General features: G+C 38.7%; 1 long non-coding RNA gene across 1 annotated transcript in view; it reads right to left on the reverse strand.

Annotated features, from left to right (window-relative positions):
- Positions 1-13,480, reverse strand: part of LOC139714388 (uncharacterized) — an 80,429-nt gene extending 66,949 nt beyond the window's left edge. Inside the window, exon 1 of the long non-coding RNA XR_011709693.1 lies at positions 13,287-13,480. This is a non-coding gene — a long non-coding RNA (uncharacterized lncRNA). The remainder of the gene's footprint in view (positions 1-13,286) is intronic.
- Positions 13,481-23,574: the final 10,094 nt, after the last annotated feature.

Genomic DNA, 23,574 nt, shown 5'->3' on the forward strand with positions numbered 1-23,574 from the left:
CAATCAGCTCCACTTCCGCGAGGAAAATTTGGACAAAGCATCACGGATCCGTCAATTATCTTCATGGTTGCCCGCATTTAATCAATTGATTAGCAGCTGCCATTAACTCCATGAAGTCACTTTTCACTACATGTAGGCATAAATTGTGATGAATTGACTTCCATAGAGGAAAAACTCTTCAGATGTACAATGTCGTCATCTGCATATAACAAAATAGGATATTAACTACAAGTACGATAAACGCAAGAACTAAAAACTGGCAAACATACACAGTGGCTCACGTACAGTGTAGATGCAACTGCCTGTCTTAACAGGTGTCCTACACCTTCCCACTTGGCTAGTATTTTGGACAGAATTTGTCCTCTCTGGCTGACCTCTGACCCGAATTCTTCATATTCATTTGACAGCTTCAATACGCTACTTGGGTTTAAAAAAATAAGAGAAAAGGAAAAGGAGGTGACCATGGGTAAACTGCAACATGTATTTTCTGACAGGAATCGTTAAAAATTGTGTGAATCTGTCGACAACATGGCAGCAACTGATTTCCGTATTTGTTTAATGCTGTTGTGTTACTGTCTTTTAAAAGAATGATGTCATAATGAAAGTCATTGACAATATGCTTCAGGGCTCAACCTTTTCTTGGAAAAAATACAATGTTTCTTCAATTTTATCACGCTTTGTACTGTCATCACGGCCACCGCGTCTTTCCCTGACTTCTACTATGAAGTGATACCAAACTCCAGATCCCCAGTTCGTTGACCCCACATCAAGTTGCTAAATCAATATGAGGGCATCTGCTTATGACATAGGGGGAGTTTAAACAACAAAAAAATCAATCTTGTTAAACCGGTTATCCTCCCCCACTTAAGCGGAAATACTGAGGAGGAATAAAAAGAAAAAAAACCCTTGTTCCTTAACATCACCATGGGGGCTTGACAGCAGGTCAATAGGATTGACAGTACGGTGTATAGTGACGGCCCAAAGCTAAAGTGTCTACACCCTTTAAATGTATCACAAAGTGTTTTCTACAGAAAACATAATTGCTCCAAGAAAAAAGCCATTGAGAATGACATCACTGACATCAATAAATTAACATGTATGAAGTAAACAGCAAAATGTTTGAGCAGCACTGGGGGCGTGTAGCCGAAGTTATGGCAGATTGAATGACGGTATTAACCCACTGAGGAGGGTCCGATATTGCTACAATGCGCATTTCCCACAGACACCTATAGCTGCCTGAGTATTCTCGGGACTCTTGAATTCTTCAACAGGTTTACACTGGTACTCATTCAATGTCCCAAAATACTCTCTCATTTTCCCTCTAAAAACAAATATCAAAACCATCCCCATCACATATCAATGACATTGTTTGCATAAAACTCTTCATTTTAACACTCATGTGTCATGCATCAAGTATCTGAAACTGGATATATCGGACCGCTATACATGTTCTTTTTCTTTTTTTACACCGGGCGAGTCAAATCTATCTGGGAAGATAATACTAAATGTTGATGTGTCATCAGGTGCGTTCACACTGAAATTACTGTGGTATCAAATGTCATGGGAATTTGTTGGCACTGTTCTCATTGGTGATATGGTACTGTATACGCCATACAAGTGTATATTTTAATAGCGAGTCTAATTATTCGCAAATCAGGACTTCTCGTCTTTTCCAAAAGTGGTTAAATTTGGGATTGGGGAGTAGAGTACTGAACGGAGAAATGCATACATGCACGTCACATTATGTTGGGGATCACATTTAATATTTTTGCATGTTTTTAAATTCATGAATAGTACCTGACTTGAGAAATTCGCGAAAACAAAAACTTATCAAAATATTTGCTGTATACAGTAATAGATGTCGCAGTATTTCAGTTGGTACCATTCGCATTTCCGACCCGTCCGCACTCGGAAGTATTTAAAGCACTGCACAAGCACGTACGAGGTAAAGACAAGAAGTGTGTCAGGCCACATGAGAAATACGCAGCAAGTGTCGTGGGTGGTATTTTGTGACAAGATTCTCACTCAAAACATGCATGCATATATCAAGCAAATTAACAACTTTTGTTTACCATGGTATTTCATGAATTATTTTGCAGTGCCTCTGCTATCACATTATCAAATACCATATAAAATACCTCGGTCTTTCACCATAAGTGTGAATGGGCTTAAATTGATAACTCAACCAAATATGGAATGGTACATAAAGATTAACAAAAAAACACACAAATAAACAAACAAACAAAATTTTGCCATGAGAGGTGGCCTGACTAGGCAACTAAAAGTCAAAATAAATTGTTCTATTTCTTTTTATTTTGGGCCGCTACATCTCCTTTTCGAGCCATAAAAAATTTGAAATTCAAAGATTTTAGTAGCCAACATGGGCCATTGGAGAAAAAAGTTAGTGTTGAGCCCTGCATACCAGTAGCTTTCCAAAAAAATAAAAAATGCCAAATTCATTAATTACCCAAGAATATTCTAACTAGTCTGTGGTATCAAACATTCACTGATCCGGTACAACTTGATTTCCTCATGTGGGTTCATTCTCCGCAAAGGAAAAAACAACTCACTTCATGGACAGCAATTTGTTTAATACACGAATGATGACCCCCCCATGGTACACAAATTTAAATTGCATTATTTCAAGATGTCTGTAAACATTACACAATGTTCTTTAAAGGATATGTCACTCTGCTTCATAAAATACACACTGTATCCTGCCTCATGTTCCAATTTCCGTGTTCATCATGATTCCATTGAGTTTACGTCAGCGTTTTCTTTGAACTAAGAGTGAAATAAAGGGATCACAACTCTCATCTTCCTAACAAAGCATGGCGCCGTTTTGCATCCTACTCTGTATTCTTTTTTTTCTGGTTTCTTTTCCTCTGCCAGTGAACCTCTCTCTGTCTTGATTGGAAAAGCCATCCTTTTCAATTCTAATCCACTTTCTGCGTAGAACACTTTCACTGTAATAACACTTTTTGCTTTGTTTTTCTAGAAAACCCGTAGAGAGTCTGTTTTTATTGAAAACTTCCTGCAGTCAGGGAAGATTGTCATCGAATACTAAAATGTACTTTATGGGAACATAAAACTGCCTAGATTGATCAATACATGATATTAAAGAGCCACCCCATGTTAGAGTTTTACATTCAGAGGACAGTGTAGACAAGCAAATGACGGAATTCTGAAGCCACTGTGTATTAAGACAGCTCACAGCGGCATATGATAAGAGCGGGATTCAGAAAACCATCGACATTACATGTGTACTTCTCCTGATTGCATTCTCGACAAAGAGCTTGTTCATTGAAGCTCCCTCCGAGCATTCCATCCCAACCCGATGAAGGCGGGCAGCGCTGCATGTCGTCGCCAAGCGCTATCGAATTTGCTATGAGCATTTAATCAACTGATGTCGATGACAAAGTGCATTGGAGATCTGAAGGAGCATCTTGCTAGAACAAATCCTGTTTACATCAAAGATGATGGGATGAGGGCGAGTAATAACAATGCGTGAGACATTTTGGTGCTGTTCAATACAACATGCTTCCATTTACAATACACGAATCACACTCTGTTTACAGAGTACATATCCGTAACAACAAATTCATTATGAATCCAAAATGCAACAAAATGTTAGACTAAATCCTTTCACAGCATAATATGACACACAAAGACATTTCTCGGAATTGAAATCTCCTGTCAGTAAATATTACTGTATAAATATACAGTAGTTACTTTCCTTGTAAATACTTACTTTTTTTGTCTCACATTATATGTACATTGAAATGACTTGAAATATTCCTTCTCTTCCCCAATACATGTATTGTAGCTGACATGTCCTCACTTTTAAGCCCTTCACTTAATACTAGTACATTCTCCTTCCCTTCTGCCCCCCCCCCCCCCCCCCCCCCCTCTATTGTACACTTTTGATCACATTTCCCAGCCATACCAAACCCTGGTACTCCATGAAATCACCGTGTCATGTTGGATAATGCTCCTCATGATATCATGGAGCCTCTCTCCTCCATGATACTGCTTCATCTTTTTTTCCCTTTTTCCCCTCTCTCTGGTACCAGAACAGCTTGATGTAAACGATATCATTATGAAGCAGTAATGAATGGGCTTAATAGGCCATGAAACGACACAATAAAACAACGTGCGGTGATCACTCAACTACAGGTACTCTACAAGTACCTTCCAGAATACCAACGTGTGTCTGTCCATCTGTCTGTTAGCAAGAGGAAGACAGAAAGAGGGGGGGGGGGGGCGAGAGAGGGGGGAGAATGAAAAAGAGAGAAGTATAGACAGAGAGATAAGAGGATGGACATTTGAATGGCATTCCCCCATTATGTGCCAGCTCATTAGTGACAGGCTTCCAGCAGAGTACGATTGTACAAAAACTGTCAGCAATGTGACGTATGTATGAAGTTCTGACTATAAGCAGCTTTAGTTTGTTCCCAACCTCCCAAAGCACACCCTGCAAATAGCACTGCAGTATTCAGAGAGCTGAAATAAGGCATAAAAACATTTCTGGTGATTTTCCACGAAACCTGCCATATTCTTAACACAAAAAAGTACAAAATACTGCCAAAAAAGGGGTAAAAGTTGACATCTCTGCCCACCAGTTTCCATCCTCAGTACATGGTGCTCACAATCTTCTTTCCGTAAACTTTTTTTTGTTTTCTTTCTTCCTTTCAATCATCATTTTTTTGTTCCCTCTCCCTAGAAAGTTGTTGTTTTTTGGTTGAAACTCCCCTTTTTCTTTCTTCTTGCAAATAAACACCCCCATCTTTCCTATCATTTACATGAACCTCTTAATGTGGTGTACACACGCTGACACTTTCTTATCATTTTCCTCTCTTTTATACTGAGTTCTCTCCCTTTTCTCTTTCTCTCGCTTTGTAGAGATAGATACTGTATATTCGCCGGTAATTTTGCGAGGGTTTAATTTTTGTGAATTTCGCGAATCACAGTTGGATCGCGAATTTCACACCACACGAAAATGTCTTTATGCGCTAGCGTAATAGTGCATTTACATTTCATAGCATCGGTGTCAGTTTGCGAAAATGACATCTCGCGAAAATGTCTATGACTTCCTCATTCGCGAAAATATCTTTACACGAAAATAACGGGGGATACAGTAGATATAGATAGATTGATAAAGAGATAGATAGATCTATAGACAGATAGATATAATGTAATGGATGTTGAATCACTAATGAACTACAATGTACACCCAGTGATTTAACATCCAGAAGTGGAGTATGAGTGCAGCTTGCAATGACTCTTGTTCAGTGTTCAGTGGTGAGGCAGAAATGTAAAGTGGTTTTATAAATAGATCGTCGAAGTTCTAACTTGAAGATTAGCTAAGAATGTTCACACAGTCCCTAGCTTTGAGCTGGGTTGAAGTTCTAAATTCATCTTCAGTGTAAAACTACATTGTAACTATTGAAGCAGGGGATGCATGGACTGATCAACCCTTATGCTTCAAAATGATACACTTAGACAAAAAAAAAAACTATTAAGAATCAATACAATTCACAGCAAAGAAAAATGTAATTGAGGCAAGATAGAAATTTACAGCTCTTGTACTATAATGTATACATTCCTCTTTTTCACTTCAACTGCAATTATAATTAGGCGCGGTCAGATGGGCAAAAGATCGAGAAGTCTTCACGATCTTTTGTCATCACGAAATCTTCATGATCTTTTGTCATTTGGTCGCACCAGTTGGCAAAAGATCGAGAAGTTTGGCAGAGGTGATGGTATGGGGGAACTTCCACGAACAGTTTTGTGGGAAGTTTGCAGTCACATCGGCAAAACTTCAAGCTCTTTGAGATCGCAATCTTAAACTTTTCGATCCTTTGACAGTCTGACAAGATCCAATGTAAATAATCGGTTCTGTACACTGTATGCTTTTGATCATCTACTGTTCACATGACATGAGCTAACATTTGGTAAATGAACTCTCTCTCACAACCCTCTCTCTCTCTCTCTATCTATCTCTCCTTTTCTTAATCCTCTATCTCATACACCCACACACTGTCCACACAACAGACCAAATGATAATCATGGGACTTGAAGTTTGGTGTGACACTAAAGTGTGTAGATTTATCTTTTGCTGGTGGTGAATTTCTCTTAAAAAATTCTCACTTATCCTCTTCAAAGCTCTGGGCATCCTTTCCTAAGGGAACCATGTTCAATTATCATTCCAGTCAGTTTTAATAGTCAATGTATCAAAAGATAAAAATAATCATCTTTATTGCTCCACAACAACGGGAATCTCTCCATTATCAAGTCAGAGCATTTCTTTGAAATCAAACTTGGAACCTCTCCGACAAGATTAGTCAAAGTTTGGCATTTAATCTATTTCCTCGCGATGATGCTGCTGTTTATGAGATATCTTACTTTTCTTTTTTGTTCCAATCAATAAATTTGCAACTATCCTAAATGTGATAGAGCCATTTCAGACTTTATTTAATAAGCGCAAAGAATGGAAGAAGCAAGGGACAGGCATTAACTTGAGTATTCCGGGGGCATAAATCATACATTTGTCATCGGGGGAAAAAAAAAGAATATGAATAGGGGGTAAAAAGTGAAGACATTCGGCATAAAGCAGCGGTATTTCCAAGCGATACATCAGTTGATATATTCTCGATGATCTCCACCACCATTTGAATGGGATAGACCTGGCATTAAAGAACTTTGCCTCGAGTCAGCTAGGCAATTTGTCTTCTCTGCAATATTAGTCCTTGCAAATGTGGGTAGGGGTCAGGACTGAACGGATTATGATTCATAATATATCGTGGCATGAGGTCCCCTATTAGAAAATAAATCAGTCACTTACTGTCATCTTGAAATAATCTTTACGCTACTCATAAACATTAATGAGCTTCTTTTAAATGCTGTTTGCAATGAAAACAGGAAAGAACGATAACTTTTTTTTAAAAGACAAAATAGAAAGTTGGATAAGTCATTGGCAAGAGGCAAAGATAAACGCTGACTCATCTTCAACTATGAAGACAAATGGGAGATTTTGAAAAGTTCTGTGAGATCTTGACTCAGTGATGCCAGCCTACAATTGCACAGCAACAGGTCAAGCCACTTGCATGATGTTGGGGTGGGGTGGGCGGACCGGAGTTGGAGGTAGGGGGACGGGGGTGGGGGGTTAGGGAATGTTAAAGAATACAAACCACGGAGCATGACCAAAATATCACCCATTCAGACAGTTTGCAGAATGCACAGTTTCAAAAGCCAAAATGAGAGCGTTTGGTATAAAAATGCATTTATTAAAAAGATCAGTGCAAGATAAAGCTGAACTTGGCATGTTCTGTGAGAGTGATCAAATCATTTGAATGTCTGTGTAGCTCACGATCTTTGGGGTTACATAAAAATGCCCCAGAAGATTCTAGACACCAAAAATATCTAGTTTGTAACTGGTCTCATGGAACATGACTCACAGTCATATGATATTTCAACAGTTTCAACAGGTTGTCAATGGTCCTCGTAGATTCCAGCAATGATTATGATGCTCGTGGTATTACACAGGGATGCCAAGTTCAAAAAATCTTTATGAGTGAGATTTTCATGACTCGGCATCTCGGCGAGCGAATGTGCGTGCAAGCGAGGGTGTCGGAAGGGTTCCCCCCCCCCCCCCCACATGGCCTCCCACATTAGGGAGCTTTTTCAATTTTTTAGCTCTTAATGGTGCGATCAGGTGCATACTTAAGTGACTATTTTTTACTTATTTTGAAAGACAAAATGAAAATATGGGTTCAATTGTAACTATCACTTTAATCCTTTGAGCTATGCTCCTTATTATGGGCCCAAATTACAGACTTTGCCCGATGCGTGAGAAAAATGGGTGCCATGCGTGAGATAGTGAGACGACCCCTAAATGCTTGAGTCTCACTCAGAATGCGTGAGACTTGGTACAATTCTGTAGGTCTGATTACATTGCAACCACTCGACCTAAACAGCAATGAGTGTTGAGCTCATTCGTGCATATGGGGCAATCATGGCTCGACACTAACTTTTTTGTTTGGTGGCCCGATGGGGCCACCAAAATCCTAAATTTCAAATTTTTGGTGGCCCGAGAGAAAAATTTGGTGTCCCCCAAAACAATAAAAAACATTAAAAGTCCATTTTTTTTATTGAGTCAAATATCTAAGTTTTATGATCATATAGGCCTAAGAATTACAAGTTGGACATAACTACTCATAAATAAACTTCAACAAACTTGCAACACTCACTCTCAGGCACTCATTCAGTCCTTTTCATCCATCCTTTAAACAAATTTAACTGCTAATTTCCGGCGCAAAAAGTTACGAATTTATTGACATACTTTTCAAAAAATTTTGGTGGCCCGAGGCGGGCCACCAAATTTGCCCTTTTTAAAAATTTGGTGGCCCGACTTTCATTTTTGGTGGCCCCGGGCCACCGGGCCACCGTTAGTGTCGAGCCCTGGGCAATACAGCTCAGATGACCTGTACCCAAATCATCTCATCTTTCTGGAAATGTTCATGTTCATTTCAACATTCAATTGCTTGAATGGGGGATGGGGGGGGGGGGGGGGGGTGGTCGTCCTCCTCTGTGGGAATGAACGTAGCTAGTCTCATAGCACAGACTGAGTAAACACACTTCTCAATCCTCATAATTAGCTAAACTCTGAGACAATGAAAAGATGAGTCATCTCAAATTCCAGTGTTGTGCAATTTCATTCTTTATATGTTTTATTCTTAAATTTGCCTCTCTACTGGAACTCTTAAGACTCAAGAGTTGAAATAGTAGACAGACACAAATAGTAGATTTGCCACAATCCAACTTGATAAGAGTAGCACTATCATAGCTGTTGGTGTGTGTTGATCCTTTTTGCAAATATTGACTCAAGATATGCAAGACAAATAGGGCAAGGGGGGGGGGGGGGTAGCAAACCATTCCAGCAGTCAGGGAAAAAAGGGGGAAAAAATGGCATGCATAATTTATGTGAGTTTACAGTTGGTATGAAAGCACGGACAAGAGGCGATAAAAAAAAAGATAGAAAAAAAAGGAAACTTCAATTGTTTCCTGACTTACCTCAGCGGATAACCCCTGCAAGAGGGGGGGGGGGGGGGTTCACAACTTTCAGAATTTCACGCAAACGGTTCATGAACTATCGACAATGCCATTATCACACAGTGGGAGACGGTCACAGAGGGATACAACTTTGTAGGACGTAAATACGACAAGTCACGGCTAAATGCAGGCGTACGCTGACAAAGGAGGTGGCAAATGATGCATCAAAATGTGTAAAAAGCCCTGTACCATTTGTTTACACACAAGCCTGCCACCCATGTGATGACGGAATAATTCAATTCTGTTGAAAGTCATCTTGATCTGTTTATTCTTTCGTATATGGGAGAGTAGACAGATATAGCTAATATCAGCAATTAGGCCTTGGACATATTAAAGGGTGTGTACAGTTCTGGTCGAGGTGTAGATTTAGCTTTTAACATTTTGCGAGATATTCAGAAACCACTCCATGAGATGTCAAAGAGCATGCAGTTCTAAGGGGTATCAAAAGTTTATTCGATGAAAATCGGTTTTGAAATGGCTGAGATATCCAAAAACAAGGTGAAACAAAGAGATCCTAATAAAGTTGTGGCATGTCGCCTTTTATTATTAGCACTTTTTTGGATATCTCAGACATTTGAAAACCAATTTTCATCAAATAAACATTGAATCCTTCTTAGAATTACATGCTCTTTCATATTTCATAAGAGGCTTTTCATTATCTCACTTAGGAATGTTCAAAACATGAATCCCTACCTCAACCAGTACTGTACAGTCCCTATGGTGCTATTATGCATCTTCAGGGAATAATTTTCCTGGTATCGCATCACAATTTGCTATGCATTTTTACACCACTGCTATACAAACTAACTTTTGTGTAGCAGTTTTCTTACATAGAAGTGTACAGGATATCATTGAAGATATTTTTCATCAGCTGAAATTGCTAATCAAATTTGAGTTTGAAAATAATTCCCTTATCTTGTACACTATTAATTCATTTTTATTTATCTTATTATATGAAAAGCAGATATACATCTCCTTTCATTTCATTATATTTTGACCTACTGTTGGTATTAATTAATTTATTCATTTATTTAAAATATATGCAGTTATTTATTTGAAATTTATTTATCTATTTATTTAAATTTATTCATTCATTCACTCATTCATTCATTTATCTATTTACTTCAATTCATTTGTACAGGGTGGCCCCTTCAGTTTAAATAGGGAACTGACATAGGGGCCCTGCATTTATACGTAACAGTAATTTATAGCAATGCAAAGTACAATGTATTGTATAGCAGTTATCTTTCCTTCTTTCCTCCCCCCCCCCCCCCCCCCATGAAACAGTACATCACAAGAAAGGTAGAATCAATGTGCTTCTTATGCCTTCCTTGCAGTCTATAGTAGGAACAAAAAGGTCTCCATGGGGAGGGGGGGCATGGAGAGTTGTTATGGAGTAACTTGAAATTACATTGTACCAACCTCCTTTACACCATCCACTTTTATATGTGATAGCTGAAAACATAAGATTAGGAGTGCTCAGTATTGGAAAGTTCTACAGACTTTCAAGCACATTTTCCTACTTTATTATAAATCTGCTACTGGATATATACTCAGCTCAACCTGTGGTTAATCTCCCCCCCCCCCCCAAAAAAAAATAAATAAATAAAATAAATAAATAAAATAAAATAAATAAATAAATAAATAAATAAATAAATAAAAAATAAATAAATAATAATAAGAAGAATAATGATAATAATTAATTATCCAAATTAATCATGATAATTTAAAAAAAAAATCTTTTAATGAAATGTGACCTTGAAGCCCAGCATATTTCTTAATGCATTGAAAATTTTAGGAATTTGGTACCGTATAATACCATCTACTGTAGCCTATGCGTACAAACAAAATGAAACTCATTGAAAGGCAATACACATACCAGCTGTCTGTACTGAATTCACATGTATAACTAGATAATAACAGTTGAAGTACAAATTACTTGAATGAAATTAAAGCACTGTAAGACACCATGGATTATGCAGATATATTGAAGTCTTTTAAGCCTGTGTAGCCACAAAACAAAAGAGTTCCACCTGCATACATATTAACATGCACAGGATAACTTGGAAAATTCCTACTTCATATTTGGCAATCTATGGATAATAGCAGTTCCTACCCTTCCACACTATTCTTTTTTTTTAACATGATACATTTTTCCTAGAATCTAGGCAATTTGTATGTCTGATCTTCACTTTTCAGATCATAATTTCCTAGTGTTAAATTTTCGGCCAAAAAAAGTGCTTGCAAAAAATTAGTAACTAAATATTAGTGACTGTGAAATACAAGGATATTGGTAACAATTTTCTTTTCCAAAATAGTTGAAATGCTGTGTAGCATGCAACAGAACACCAACAAGAATAGTATGTTATATCCATATAAACATCTGACATTAGTATAAATATTGTATGAGTTGTTTTACAAAGAAAATGGAAGGCGTGAACACAGGCTAATACATAAAAGAGTTGTGGCTTTATCTAACAGGAAAATGAAATGTAGTGTGATATCTTACTTTGTATATAGCAGAGTGAAAAGTTGACATACGAACACAATTTACATCACAACAAGGTACTTTTCTCCCCTAAGCTGCTTCCAACAACATCAGCACTGCAACAATGCTGATGAAAATCAATGATTTTCATTACCACGCGATGTTATCCAGCGTGCCTTGAAACCCTTCCAGCTCTTCTTTTCTCTGCAGAGAAACTCGACCCTCCATCATTGGATGGACGACAATAATCCAGTGATTAAGTAAAAATAAGCTAGAGGGGGAAGCTTGCATTTTCGCCGTTGCTGAATGTGTGAGAAAATGCAGCGGGGCTTGCAGGAAAATGGAAGAAAGCAAAAGCCTTCAATGGAGAAAACAACCTCAAATCAGCTTTGCCCGTCAGCCACAAATGAGAGAACATAAGCCACCAGCTAAAATGTCTGGAGTCGTGCACAAGAGCTCGAGTTTTTCACATCCGCTTGGCTCTTTTCTCTTTTATGTCACCTTCTAAGAGAATTAGGATTCGATAAAATGGGAAGCGGGGGTATTAGGTGACTGAGAAAACACATTGCAAAAGCCAGGGTGGGCGAAGCAAAACGAATATGTCTCAATGTTCTCTTTGATTTGAAAATGCCCACCTCCATTTCGAGGACGATGTATCACCTTGCTTGTTCGCAAATGAAATGTGCCAAGAAAATAGCACTGCCCTGCAAATTTCCTGGGAATGTTTCTCCAACGGTATTTCATCTATATTTCTTCACTTTGGTTATGATTTCTCTCTTTTACTCAGTAGTTTTTCGTGTCATGGTATAGAGAAGTTATATAGTTTGTAACCTACATATTTTCATATGATCCATAATCCTTTATGTCTATAAATCCACATTTGAATTATTCTAACATTAGCCGTGAAGTATTCATTCAGACAGTTGCAAAGGCAGTGGTTGTTGTAGAACTGTTAGAAACTCTAGTTCTAGAAATCTAGATGTTGTACTATTGTAGCCTGTGCATTTCATTTTGGTTGATGCTATTGCACAAGCTAACCAGCACAAGAATGCTTGCTTGAAGAGTGTAGCTATGCACACCACTAAAGGAAATGTCGTTAAGATGTCGCGTGTCTGCACAGTTCTTCTAAATCGGTTCATCAGCGGTTCGAGTTTTGGGTCACACGACAGCAAGCCTTCCCAGCGCGTGGCCGTGTCTGTGGACCAATGCACCGTCTCGCCAACATGGATGATATGATGTGCACCCCAGCCAGCCCAGGGAGTTAAGGTGGCTGCTTCAAGACCCTACGCTGCTACCTTACCACGCACACACACACACATCACATACACACGAATTGCGCATCTCTCGGCTTACCGCCAGCCGATACCTAAATTCCTCTTTCTCTATACACTTTGCCCTCTCTCTCTATCAAAGCCTGTACAGCGATGGATGCAAAGTTGTGAAACTTGGAGCTTCGGTACCAACAAACACACTCTGAAACTATTCAAACTGTTAGGTGAATTTAACCACACCAATTCTGTCCGAACCCGAAAAAGACCAGCGACAACGTACCCCTGCGAGAGATGTTAGTGTGCCTAACGGGCAAGTTCGGGGGTACACACGTGCCCCTCACCCACAAGAGTAGTTTAGGGGTCTACTGATTATCGACAACTAGCTTAAAATTGAGTAGAAAACGTCGTCTACTTACCTCCAAGTACAATCTAACCTCGACAGATAACCAGCATGAGGTCGCCGATAAATCTGGTCTGATGACAACACGAGCTGTCAGGTCACTTTGTAGCTTTTCAACAAATATTGGATTAGATTATCCACAAAGAGATTTTACGGCACGATAACATAGCTAGCTGCCCGCGCCGCCAGTCTGAAAACATGGTTTCGTTGAATCCACAAGCGCAGGGGGCCAGCCTTGGATTCACCGTGCGTGTCATCCAACGCTGTTGAGATGAGCGGCTTGCCTAGCGTCTGCTCGACAATGAAAGGCAATGTGCATTCTGCATTGACTGGCAAAAGATGGCGCTATACTAATCCTAGCATTCTGTACAATCAAGTACTACAGTAAATGTACTGTACTAAGTATAGCTCAACGTGTGACTGTAATGATGAGCAAGGGCTGGTCGATGATTGTGCTTTCATTATATACGCCGCAATCTTACACGAATACCTAAAAAAAAAAAAAAATGATTGATGATGAAATTGCCAGTGATGAGTTAAGAAGTTTATCGTAAGAAAATATACACAAGGAAATGACACGTCAAAAAGGAATTCAAAGTTTATTAAATACACTTGTATTCTGAAAATTGGTTTTGAAAGGCTAAGATATCCCACCTTTTTGTTTTTTTTTTGGATATCTCGGCCACTTCAAAACCAATTTTCATGAAATGGACTTTGAATTCCTCTTGGAATCATAAAATAGAATGCTCCTTGACATATGAATACCTGGATACAAAAACGGCCCAAGTTTATTTTAAAAAAAACTAATCTAAAAGAAAAAAAAGAAGAAACCATTGTATAATTTCCTAATGTCTTTAATTTTTGTCTGCATAATAGTTTTAACCAGAGACCGGAAATTAGGCAAAGTATATATTTGTTTTATGTTTTGGGTAAAAAAAAAATAATGATAATAAACAAAAGTATGGGGGGAGGGGGAAAATTGAACCGAGACATCGTGTGGTGGATGCGATGTTGTAAAGGGACCTTACACTGACATTGACACGCAGCGTGTTTTTGTTCAAAAATGTTGCATTTCACAGAAGTGACGGTACGATTCAGAAGCAATGCGCAATGTCAGAATTACTTTATGACGTCGCCATTATTTTGTTAGAAATTTATACATTTCATAGAGTGACGGTACAGTACAATGCGCGTTGCCTGAATTGTTTTGTGATGTCTCGTTTTGTTAAAAAGGTTACATTTCACACGTGAGTGACGGTATAAAGCTGTGCACAATTTCAGAATTGCTCTGTGACACCAAAGAAATGACGTCGTTCTGCAAATAGAACTTCAACGGTCAAAGTTCAAAATGATTATTTTTTTCATTTCCATCAAATAAACAAAGAAATTGTATACAATGCATAAACAGAACACATTTGTAATAAGTGCAAAAACGTAAATGAACAAAATACGGGTATAAATGGGTTACAAAATAAAGAAAACAGAATTGTAATATTTTTTGAATACATACACATACACATACATGTAGAACAAATTGAATAAGGATGGGAATGGAAATGGAGGGTCCCACTTAAAAAACCAGAGCTTGTACGATATGGGACCCTCAGTAAATGCATAAGAAAACGAACAATGAAATAACAACCTATACAGTTGTACAGCGGGAACCTACAGTTTTACAAGCGTTATAGCTTTTATGTAGGCACCATCATATTTCTGATATTTACTTGTGACGTCTTCATTTGATATGACCATATACATTTTGTGTTAAGTATGTTTTTTTTATTCTTCTCCAATCAAAAGACATGATTGTATATATTTTGTATTCTTGTTTTACTGTCAATCTTTTTGTAATCTCATCTTTGAGAAAGTGGAAATATGAAATATAAAATAAATTTGAACTGAACAAAACCTCAATGCGATACAAAACACAATCAATGTAACCAATGTCAAATGACATGAAATCAAATCAGGAAGGAAAAATTAAACTACAACACGTGCCATTGTGGACACAAGCAAAACTGGATTCCATGAGGATGAAAGAGTAATGACAAAATACAATGTGGATTGAATATGTTGCAAAGAATGTGTACTTATGCCGGTAAGAATGCACAAGAGTGGACATACACAAAAAGGCAAGAACAGACACAAAGGTATAATACGGTAATATAACACAAACATTATGGGGAGCACTTGAAGGGTTTGTTTGCAAAAGCCGATAAGTCCATTTTTGAAGATTTTGAAGTACGATCTCTGTCATAAAGTACAAAATAATACCTTTTAAATTATATATTGGTCACTACATATAAAGGTATATTTTTGAAGTTATATGGTCAAAAGCAGCAAAATTTTTCTTATTATTCTTTTTATTTTTCTTGACCTTTAATCGCAAATATCTTCATTTAGCAAATATGGACTTATCGGTTTTTGCAAACAAACTCTTCACTTGTGCTTGACAAATTATTTTTCTCTATTCAAAGAATGATTAATGTAATTATAATTGTTTAATGTTTAAAGAAATTGTAACTTGGTTGAGATGGTGAAGCGAACGTAATTCGATTGTATCTTGTAAGATTTCAATAAAAATCATTTTAATTCATTCTTGAAAGGTTTCAAAGTTTTTGCTGTTATCATACTGTTATGAAGTGATTCCAATATTTTGGCCCCTCATAATAAGAAGGTGTTCTGAGCCAGGTAAGGACTAAAAAAAAAATGGAGTGTCAATGATCATGTCCACACTCTGGACATAGCTGAAAATACCAACAATCACGTATCACTAGAAGATACATTTCTGATCCAAAATATGATATACAAATATACTCTGCCTTAAGTAAGGTCTTTTGGAGGCATCGAGGCATATAGCGTTAACCAGGAAACTGGAAATTAGGCAAAGTAAATTTGTTTTATATTTTGGGTCAAAAATTCAAAGAAAAGAAGGGAAAAATGGGAAACAAAATCGAGGCGAGACGTCGTGCAATGTTGTGTGGTGGATGCGATATTGTGAAGGGACCCTACACTGACACTGACACTGACACTGACACGCAGCTCACGGTGTCGGAACTGCTTTGTGATGTTTTGTTTAAAATTAAAAAAAAAAAAATTTCACGGATTGAAGTGACGGTACGAAGCAATTCGCAGTGTCAGAAATGCTTTATGACCTCACTATTATTTTGTTAGAATTAAATTTCACAGAGTGACAGTACAGCACAGTGCGCAATGTCAAAATTGCTTTATGGCGTCAAAGTATTGTTCGTTAGAAATTGTTACATTTTACAGGGTGACAGTACGACCAGTGCGCGTTATCAAAATTGTTTTGTGATGTCACAATTGTTTTGTTGAAAATATTACATTTCACAGAGTGACAAGCTTAGGTAAGCTGCGCACAATTTCAAAATTGCTTCGTCACATCATTTTGCAAGTAGTTTACTATTTGCAAAATGTCACAGAAGTGACGTCATTTTGTAAATACTACTTCATGGAGTGTCAAACATGCCCACATTCTGGCATAGCTGAAAATACCTATAATCGTGTGAAGGTCTTTCAACCAGTCACTACAAGGTTCTTTTTTTTTTTTAAATCCAAAACATAATATACAAAGCTTTGCCTTGAAAGTTTCTGGTTTAAAGTATAGACAGAGGTGATTCCTAAAAGAGCTATTCACTGAGGGGCGCAGCTCGAAATGAATAGGTCTTTTTCAGGTAACGAGGCATATAGTTTTAACCAGAAACCGGAAATTAGGCCAAGTAAATTTGTTTTATATTTTGGGTCAAATTCTAACACTAATTTGATCATATCTACTTGAATTAGTATGATTGTTTAGAGACTGACTAATTTTTTTAATCTTATGGATATTGTAGTAGAATGAAAAATAAAGACCCATTGCTTTTATTTGAAAGGTACTGGCAAAAATGTCCATGGTTTGATTGAATGTTTCATGGTCACCTGGTCTCGCTGTGCAAGATCATCTTTTGTTTAACACGAATTCCATAAATTGTTACGCCGGGCAAACTTACCGGTATGCATTATGTTGCTTTGAATATGAGTGAAGTGCCTAACCAACTAAGAAAATAGAAAGGTCATTTGTACCAACGTGCACATGAGCTAATTACGAACTGGCTTATAACTGATCTCTATGGAAGAACAATATCAGTGCTAGCCTTTGGATAAGGCCTCCGCTGCCTTGAACGTAGACTAAACGTGCCCAACAGTGATTACGGCGCCGCGCGAGCTGCGTCAGCAGCTCAGTGCTCTTGCGGAGCTCGTATCACAGTTTATTAATTTTATTTGCATATGAATGATGGTCTTAGATATTCAACAGCTAGTCACGATCGTGGCCAATCGTTATTGTTTTAACTGCGGTGTTTTTGCATGGACTCATTTATCAAATTAAGGGGGGAATCGGCAATTAAACGTGCACCAAATAATAAATAAATCTAGTTAAATTTTCAATAAAACATGAAATTTTCGAATAAAATGAATGAGCATTTAATGACTACAGTATTCCTTATTTAGCTACTTCAGGTCTATCCTAAAATCTTGCTCCCTCATTTACTCTTTTAACCTACCTATATAACGTGGTTTCGACTGAGTACATCTGTGAGAAAATGTACTAGTACAAGTACAGCTTTGAATGCTTGTATGTGCATTCCACATGCCTTAAAGATGGAATATTTTCGGTTTTCAGGGTTTCAGGTCTCCAACAATTTTTGATTTTTTTTTAGATAATGAGAAAACTCTTTTGAAATATGAAAGAGGATACAATATCAAGAGGAATTTAAAGTTTATTTTATGAATATTGGTTTTGAAACTGCTGAGACAAAACAGAGCAATGCTAATAAAAGGTGCGACCTATCTTTTATTAGGATCATTTTGTTTTAATTTATTTTGCATATCTCAGCCATTTCAAAAGAGATTGACATAAAATAAACTTTGAATTCCTATTAGAATTGTATGTTTTTGATCATTTCATAAAGTGGTTTCTAGGTATCTTGCAAAAAGTGAAAAAGGTGAAACCTCACCTCAACCAAAAATATTCCACCCCTTTCCATGGAGCTTTGAATTTGATTATAGGACTGAGCTAGCTGCTGGTGAACTATATGTATTTCTCTTGTTTTTCTGTTCAACATTTGAGGAGTTTTAATTGATTGACATCATGTGTAGCAGACAAAAAGAGCGTATTTTTGGCTCAAGACAAAAAGAGGTAAAGGGAAATACCCACCAAGAAAAGCTTGTGCTGTTTGGGAAAAGTCCAGTGTAGAAAGTATGGCGTTTGTGACAGCGGTTTTGCTTATTGTATAGCACGTGAAAGTGAATTTACAGGAAACTTTCATTGTATCTGGTGATCAGAAGTTAGATTGCATTTTTTCTTCGTCTCATCTCGAACACATGCATACACACATCCACACAATCTATGCAAATAATTACATCCTCATATACATACATTCATACCCCCCAAAATAAATTGTACAATACACATCCAGCTTGACACCCTCTTGCCATAACACGTGTTTGCTTGCCTATAGGGCAAGTATGATTTCATGTCTAGCCAGCATAAAAGTAGATTGTTGTTGAAGTCTGCTTGTCCAGATGGGCATTTAATCTGAAGCCCAAGTCAACTGGGTAAAAATGCATTAACGTAATTATGGTCCTGCAATATAGCCACTGTGGCCAGTTTATTAATCTGCTTGAAACTGCATGTGACGCTTGAAATTAGCTGGCTTAGGTACAAGAATGACCAGTAAACAAACTTTATTCATAACATTATACTACGCAGGTGAGACATCATCTCTTGGCATATGCCTTGCTATGAAAATTTGCCATTTCCATGGCAAAGGCATTGCTCAATAAAGTCAAAAGGGTGTCTTACTCATCTAACCTATAATACAGATAATAAAAAAAGAGGTTAAGAGCATGCACAGTCCTTTACATGACACCAGTACAGCGTCGGAAGCTTCCCTTCTAGACATGGATCAGCATGTTCACTCTTTTGTGCGTAATCATCAAGATTGTGTGCTTGCACCAAAATGGAATACGAAGTTGACTTTCTCGCAATCGACAGTTTGTATTCCCATCTAGAATGTTGTGGTATAGAAGAGCACCCTTTAATACCCAGCACAGTATAGTTCTGCTTGCTCAATAACGTCATTTTTACCCTAAAACCTTGAAATTTGAGAATTTTATTCTAAAAATGGCAAAGAATTATAACACCATATTTGAACGCATTAAGCATGATATTATGAAAAACTCAATGAGCCAAAAAACGAAAAATGTCAAAAAATCGAGATACGTAGTTCTGACAGATCACGGCCGTGCAGCGTTCAACGTCCTCCGGTCGTCACTCTACATTTCAGATATTCTTCGCTCCATCACCATCTACCCTCTTGCCACCCACATAATATTCTGTTCGACACCCTACATTCATCGTTCATCGTTCTACCTAACACCCAAAACTTACTGTTGTACACTACATGCTCGACGCTCTAATCCTAACCCCTTTTCTGCTCTCAACTTACTCACCCTCCTCTATATACACCGTGTCAACGCTATCATACCCCATTTACTACTCATAGTAATAACGACAACAAAGAGACTGATTACGAAGATGCACACCAAGTAGTAGTCATTGTAGCCACTGAAGTTAACTTGTATTTGTTCGGTCAAAAAAAAAATGTAAGTGGAATGATCAGTTCGAAAGTGTGTCTATCTTGCATGAATTGAAAATATTGAATCGTAGGTCAATATGTGTTCATAAGCATCTCAAAATATATTTCCGCTGTCATGTAAAGCGTTTCTTTATTGTCTTCATACTTTCAGTTTGTGTTTACACATTTCTTCATAGTACGGCAACGACGCGTCTACACACTGGATGACGTCATCAGTGAGTTGATCACGTGGTAGAGGGCCTTCCTCGCCGGGAGCAGAAAAATGGGTGCTCTTTAGCGCGGTCGCATAGTACGCGCGATGCGTTTCCTCCGCAGACGGCGTCGGAAGGTTCCACGGTGTGGCACCCGATTGCCACGACAACAGCGAATCGTCATAAGGAAACCCGACCCGGTCGCACAGCGCCTTTAAGATTACATCCGGGCGAGATGCTAAATCGTAGGAGTCTATCACGAGAGGGTTGGGATCGATGTTCTCGCGAACGTCCTGCCACAAGTCGTACTGTTTCTTGAAGAGTGTCAAGTGGCCGTGCACGGTGGTGTCGTCCTTCAAGATGCTGACGTTCTCGTGATAGGTACCGTTTTCGCGCAAGATGCGAGACATTGCGTTGCGCACGGACGCGAACACGCGAGAAGGTTCCCGGATGAGGAAGGCGTGGTGGAAGCCGACCGGTAGAAATCGGCGATGGTTCTCGGTCGCCATGGCGTAGGCCTGGTCCTTCATGAAGACGTACTGGCTGTCATCTGCCTCGATCTGCCGCTGGATGTCTGCATACCTGCAATATGATTGGAATGACGACTGAGCTCTTATTTTCGCGAGGATTTCATTTTCTATGATTTCGTGAATCACAATATTAGGATCTCGAATTTAACAAGTGAAAACATCGCCATGCTATGGTGATAGCGCACGTACAATAGCCTCGATTGGTGTTAGTTCTCAAAAACATCTCGCGAAATTAATGTGACCTCCCCATTCGCGAAAATATCTGTACGCGAAATTACAGCTTATGCAGTCGGTATTATAACATATAGGAGGAACGGGAATCTATCCCCTACCATAATTATTATGTTGGTTCCGTGGAAGCAGAAAATGTCGTCGAAACACACTGCATTGGGTGAAATATGAGGAAGCCTGGAACATCCGTTCTAAAGTTATACAATAGGCTTACATTATGTTTCAGTTAGTAGCGATTGTAAGATTTACGAAAATACAAAGAGAATGCGACACAATTTCATTTTCATGAAAAACACATTTCGTAAATATGTTATCACTGATACATACACACTGTATCCGATGTTAAGGGTGGTTCCATGACATTTGCTCGCGCCGACATCAATAAAATGCTCCCATGAAATATCTGCACGCCATAGTAAAGCCAAAAACTTAACTTGAAACCGTACCACAACCTAACCCTGAGTCCTTGGAGAAAATACAACCGGAGCAATTGTAGAGAAACCAATAAGGGTATTATCGAATTTTCTTAGGGCTTGATATTACTGTTGCTACTGTAAGTGATCTTTAATTATGCAAACGAAAACATGGTACATTCAAAAAGTTTTGAAATTGCGTCTATTTTTTAACTACAAGGACGAAAAACGAAACATCAAAAAGGCCTCTGCACACTCAGGTTCGAAAGTTCGTCATGACGACTACTGGCTTTACACACACACACTGTCTAACAAAGCACTGTCAAGACACACCATGAGCAACTTACCTTTATGAGATGAACCGAACCATTAAAAAAAAACTCTTTGGACCTTGGACCCGTAAGCATAATTGTATCAATGACTGCGAGACAGGCACAGAGGCACCCGGTGGGCACAGATCAAGTGTAATGCTCGTGTGGAGGTCACAGCGAGTTTATTTTCAAACCCTTATATCACATTTGGATCCAGAGAGTAAAGTTTACACTTTGTCAGGAAGCAAGTCTTTTACCCCACATTTCTCGAATCATTCCTTGGTGGCAAAAATGTAGCTATTAATATGCATTGATTTTCAAGTTGTTTTTTTTTTCAGTCAATGAATAAGACAACGCGACTTGCATGTTTCTGAAACAAACATACTTGGACGTGTACAAAATACACAAAGTGTCCTTTTACTCTTGGAGTGCTACAAAGCATGAGTACAATGTGTAAGCTGTCAATAAATTATTTCGAAAACATTTGAATGCACCTTGCTCGCACGGTTTGTATGTTCTGCGTTTCCGAGAGACAACAGTTTCGCTGTTGTGTATTTTGCACTGGAGTTTGTGAGGGCAAACTTTACTGTTAGAAATCACAGAGAACATATTCCCACATCTAGCGCAAACATCAGAAATAGGGTTCTGGAATTTATACATATTTGAAATTTTAGCCATAAATAAATATATTATGCTATCATGTAAGCGACCCACCCCATGAGTTTGAGCTCTGGCTTGTAGTTTTTCAGCTTCGTCATCAGCGCGGCGGCTTCGACGTACACGGCCTCGTTACCCGCGTATCGGTCGGGTAGGACTTTGCCGGTGTGCTCGGCGTAGACGCTGGAAAGCCACTCGGAAGCGGAGAAGTGCGCCAGCCACACGGAACTACCAGATAGACCAGTCATACACTTGGCTAGGATCGAGGAGCGCGATCTCGGCACACACCACACGATGGCCCGTCCGTTCCTGGGGCGACAAAGGGAAGGTTCGTCAACCGACATGGCGGTTGTGCCATGTGCCGATGCTGCATTCGACATCGTTGCACGTACTGTACTAGGAGAGAGCAACGAGTACAGCTTCTATACTCTTTGGTAGATAGTATGGCTGAATACCGCGTTTTGGCGACAATTCGCTCAAGTCAAGTCCCACATGTTGCATGTTGTACAAAATGAAAACGGTCTTGTCAATGTCCCCCTGTATAATCACGTTCAACCCAACGCACGTGACACCAGAGGTAACAATCAAAAATTCATCCAATGACGACACAGAGCTACAGTTTTCCGGGATTCCTCCTTCATAACGACTGTTAAAGACTGGAACCAACTCCCCAACGCAGTGGTTCAATGTCCATCATTGTCCCTGTTCAAGCAAAATTTGATGCAATTTCAATAGTCGCGCTCTGTCCACACGTAGTGCTCCTCTACAAGTTAGCGTGGATGTGTCTTCCTGGACATTTTGCTGACTAAACCATACAGATACAGATACACATACACATAAGCATCCTGGCCATTCACCTACCTATGTAGCGCGCATTTATAGCTGTAAAGGTCTCAAAACCTACTCAAAACCTGCAGACACCGAGGCCATTAACAGCTATCTTTTAGCTCTTAGCTGTGATTGGTATGGAGAATTACCCTTTGTTGACGCTGAGACCACTGATTTTCCATCTACATTTTCTAAAAGTGACGGTAAACAATAAGCTATCTGGCTTCCAATATATCGAGGACCGCTGTAGCGAGTTTTCAGGGGCAAAGGTCGAACTTGAAAATGTGAGAAATAAAAGTATATCATAGAATATGATTCACTATACGCTGCGCAATCAGGGACTGGGAGGGAATTGTTTTAGTGGCCGTATACGGCAGTGGCCGCTATAGCCAGGTGGTTGCAAAGACAGGTTTGACTGTATAGTACACATGGCTACTATACGTGCGCAGGATTTCCGGGGTTCCTCCCTTAGATCCCCCCGGTT

The sequence above is a fragment of the Diadema antillarum genome, unplaced genomic scaffold (genome assembly GCF_040938485.1).
Source record: "Diadema antillarum isolate AM-2024a unplaced genomic scaffold, OU_Dant_1.0 seq00002262_RagTag, whole genome shotgun sequence".
Lineage (NCBI taxonomy): Eukaryota > Metazoa > Echinodermata > Echinoidea > Diadematoida > Diadematidae > Diadema > Diadema antillarum.